Here is a 4,701-nt window from a genome sequence, read left to right on the forward strand (position 1 = left end):
ATTGACTATTTATTTTTTCAATTCATTTATTATGTGAGGTATAAAAAAGGAAATGCCTTTTTAAAAATAAATTGATTGAATATTGTTAACATATTTTACCTTCTGAAATGTTTTTATGTGAAAAAAAAACTTAAACTTTAGTTGCACAAATGACAAAATTTGAAGCCTAATACTTGTGAGGTCATACCTAGGAATTAGGCATGTCAGCGGTTAGTTTCATGGTGATTGGTTTCTGTAAAAGAAATAAATAAAACACTTATGTTGTAATTGGCAGTTTTAAAAGGCATTGAAACCATCAGATGGTTTGTTTGAAAACTCTTGATTGGTTGTTGAAAAAAAACAAAACACCTGTGACAGTCTGACAGTCACCTGTGTTGTGATTGGCTGTTTTTAAAAAGCACCTGTGTTCTCATTAGCTCTGTTAAAAACCACCTGTGCACTGACTGGCTGTTTTGTGATTGAACGCATGTTGCAATTGATTGTTTAAAATACGCACCAGTGATTTGATTATTTTTCTTTTATTAAAAAACAACTTTTGTGTGTGTGTGTTTTGTTTTAAAAAAAATGTGTGATGTGACGTGTCTTAAATACAACTACTGTTGTGACTGGTTCTTTTAAAACCTACCTGTGCTTTGATTGGCTGTTTTAAAAAAACAGCTTTGATCGCCTCTTTGAGAATCACCTGTTTTGTGATTGGTTGTTTAAAAAAATAAACATTTAATGTGATTGGTTGTATAAAAAAATGTGTTGTGATTGGTTGTTTTAAAAACCACCTGTGATTTTATTGGCTATTTTAAAAGTCACCTGTGCTGTGACTGGTCCTTTGAGAACCACCTTTGTTTTGATTAAAAATATCTGTGATGTGGTCTGTTGTGAAAAAAAAAAAACACCTGCGCACTGATTGGCTATTTGAGAACCCGCTCTGTTGTCTGTTTATTGTTTGACAGTTTTTCTCCATTTCTTACACACTTATTGCAGAATTTGCAACACATGCAACATTTGGATTAATCTCTCAAATAAACAACAAGTTGAGCTTTACACAAAAACTGCTGTCTTTAGTAGTTTGTATATATTTTAAATGTTGTCATCTGTGAAAGATCGTTCTAGTTCAGTAAATCTACTCACATTTCAAAGACTTCTTTGTAGGTTTTTATTGCACAGTAACACCAACAAAAAAAACACCACACAAAAATAATTACAGTAAAAAAAACAAAACAAAAAACAAAACACGGTGTTGTTTGCTAACATTTTATTGACAGAGTGCAGTTCCTGTTCATGGGTGAACAGAAGTTCCCTTCCAGCCTCAGGAGGTCGTCTGGTAGTTCTGTGGAAAATGAAAGAACATGTCGTCATCTGTTTTTACAAATTGTACACAGTAACATCACAACTGTATTGCATGTACTTCACAGAACTTTGGCACTTTTTGTTCACTGTGCTCCTCAGTGAACAAAAAGAGGAAAAGTGCCCCTAATGTTTTCAGACATATGTCTCCGTCTCTGAGTCTTCCTCTTCTCAATTACCTGAGCTTTGTCTGTTTGTCAGAGACACTGATTGGTGCATGTGTGCGTGTGTGTTTTGCATTTTGAACATTAGTGTTTTCCTGATGATTGCAGGAGATTTTTTTCTTGAAAGAAGTGTCTAACATCAGGAACAATGTGTAGGGGTTTGAAAAAAAGTGTGTTGCAGAATTGTACACAAAGTGCAGAGCAGAAAATGTTTGTGCTTTTGGTGCATGTGGTTAGGCAGAGTTTGAGGCTTTCATGCATCTGTCTTAGCATTCACTTTATGTCCATTTGGCAATGGACAAAAGCTGTGATCTCTATGAAGCATGTCCCATGTCCCACAACACAACAACACCCCAAATAATTACAGTTTTTCACAACTGCTAAAACACTAAACCTCATTCTCTGAACCAAATGCTCCATTTATTGAAAAACACATTTGACACTGTGATGCACTTCTGCTGCAAAATGGTAAACACAGGCAGTAGAAACTGAGCACAACTCCAACACAACTGTCATCATTTACACATTATCACAGCAACTCAAAACTGTTCACTTTTTCTAACGATGTGAAGTACAGTTTTTGCAAATGTTTACACACTAAAATTGTATTCGCTGAAATCTGAATCACACTGCAAAATACTACACAATGTTCTCTACAGTGGCACAACAATCACAATAGTGTTGTGGGACATGGGACATGCTTCATAGAGATTACAGTTTTTGTCCATTACCAATATGCTTTATTTACCAGCAACACCCGCTCCTCACAGAGGAAATACTAGCACTTACAGTAACCAATAGACAAGGATCTGTATATGTGAGTAGTACATCATCCAGTATTGATGCATGTACAGGATTAAAGTTGACTTGGCCTGCAGTGAGCGGCTTGAGGTCTTGTCAAGGCTTGATCCAGCACACCAGAGGTCCCACTCATCAGCATCAGCCCACATCCTCCTCCTCAAACCCCCACAGAACAAATGCAGATGCAGAAGTATCTAACAAATTTGTCTGGAGCTAGTAAAATAGTGTTAATTAGCCAGACATGCTAACGTTTGCAGCTTACGTTAGAGTAGATGAAGAGATGAAGAGTTTAATCTATTCACGTGTGCTCTTGTGTTTCACGTTGTTGAGAGACTACAAACAGTCCAGACTCATGAAAAGCTGAGTATCGCTCTTCACTGAGCCTCCCGCTCACCGTGTCAGTATGTAGGGAAATGCACGGCTTGACATCTCTAGTCACAGTTGCTAAGCTATGATTGGACAGCTTCTGTTTGGAGGTGGGGTTTAGCAAAGGTTCAACTGCCAAGAATGGAATGGTTCCTCGACCAGCATTTCGTGAATGTTTCTTCCAGTATACCCCCTTTTCCTCAAACCAATGGAATTGTTTTTCTCAACATGGTAGTAGAACTTCTAATACCAACACCCCAATAAAATCTCCTACAGGCAGTGGACTTGCAGAGATAGTCATAGATTCTATCAAGACTAGATCCGGCACACCAAAGGCATTTTCTGGACAAAGCTGTGAATATACTTTTTTTTTTCTTTTTGCAAAAGGTATGCAAAAGTATGTGCTTCCAAATGTGATAAATACTAGGTGCTGAACAGAGGCACATGTCAAAACAAAGGAAAAAATATCCAGCTCCCATGAGCATTTATTCCAATACCACCATGTGACATAGAAACATCATGTAGTTACATATACGAGGTGTGTCAGAAAAGTAACAGGACTTAGTGTGCTGTGTGAGCTATGAGTGAGGTAGGGATTAGCGGGTTGCGTCAATATATAACTGCAATCTCAGCTCTCTGCAGCCACTATGTTTTTTCACATGCTTTTGTTAACAGCTCCTTAATTTCAGGCCGTCAATCAATGGGCACAGAGCAACAAACCAACCTGAAGTTTCTGGTTCGGCTGGGGAAAACATCATCAGAAGCACTCAGAATACTGCAGCAAGTGTACGGAGATGAGACGATGTCACGCTCACGGATTTTCGAGTGGCACAAGAGGTTAAAAGAGGGACGCGAGGACGTGGAAGATGACGCCAGGAGGGGAAGGCCTTCAATGAGCAGGAATGAGGCCAGCGTTGAGCGCGTGAGTGGGGTGGTGTGTTGCGATCGTCGGCTGACTGTTCGACTGTTCACCTGGAAGATTATCACCAAAGATTTGGGCATGCAGAAGATCTGCGTGAAGATGGTGCCGAAGCTGCTGAACAATGACCAGAAGAAGCGGCACATGCAGGTGTGTCAGGACATCCTCATGTGTCTCGTAATCTTCCAGCTTCTGACAGAGTTTTCCCCAGGCGAAACTTTAGGTTGGTTCATTGCTCTGTGCCCATCGCTTGATGGCCTGAAATGAAGGAGCTGTTAACAAAAGCATGTGAGAAAACATAGAATGGCTGCAGAGAGCTAAGATTGCAGTTATATACTCCCTGATATTACGTCACACGCTGATGCAACCCGCTAATCCCTACCTAACTCATAGCTCACACTGAACACTAAGTCCTGTTACTTTTCTGACACACCTCATATATATAAACACTACATTTTCTTTATAATGCAAAAAATGCATTTATTTGTAGCTACATGCACTGAACACTTTAATTTTTTGATGCAGTGTGTAATGACTGCTCAGTGGGGTCCATATAGTGACTGGCTGTGTGTACGATCGAAAAGTATTGTTTGATTCTGAGCGCAGACAAAATGGTTTTGATTTTGCCAGAGAAGTCAGAGGTTTTGTGAATGTACTTTGAACACTTTCTTCTGTGTTTAGAGTTTTAAGAAAAGGACAGAAAGTTTCAAGAAATGCAGTCGTGAAAAGCTATAATATACATCAGCTCAAATAATCAAGAAATTCCTGTCTGTGTGTAATGATGCTTTACCTAGCAGCAGTAATGTATGGTAGCCATTAGAATGTGTTTTCATTGTTACATATGGTTGCCTTATTTTGTTATTAAATTTAATGATTAGAGAGGTTGCATTGTGTTTATGGGAACGCTTCCATGCACACAATAATGGCAAGTACTGTGAAACTATGAATATAAGCAGCAAAACTTCAAAATCTAATAATAATACTAATAATAAACTTGACAGAACAGAAAAAAAAATATTGTTGACTTTCCAGAGTTAGCAAATCGGAGCTCTGGACTCACCTGAGGAAGGCTGTTGTTACAAATGATTTGATTGTTCCCTATGATCTTGG

The 4,701-nt window shown here is 38.6% G+C and overlaps 1 pseudogene; it reads left to right on the forward strand.

The window, feature by feature from the left end:
* Window positions 1–3,372: 3,372 nt before the first annotated feature.
* Window positions 3,373–3,858, forward strand: LOC146330828 (protein GVQW3 pseudogene; annotated as a pseudogene).
* The last annotated feature ends 843 nt before the right edge of the window (window positions 3,859–4,701 follow it).

Source organism: Lutjanus erythropterus, chromosome 3 (assembly GCF_056507025.1).
Source record: "Lutjanus erythropterus isolate fLutEry1 chromosome 3, fLutEry1.hap2, whole genome shotgun sequence".
Taxonomy (NCBI): Eukaryota; Metazoa; Chordata; class Actinopteri; order Lutjaniformes; family Lutjanidae; genus Lutjanus; species Lutjanus erythropterus.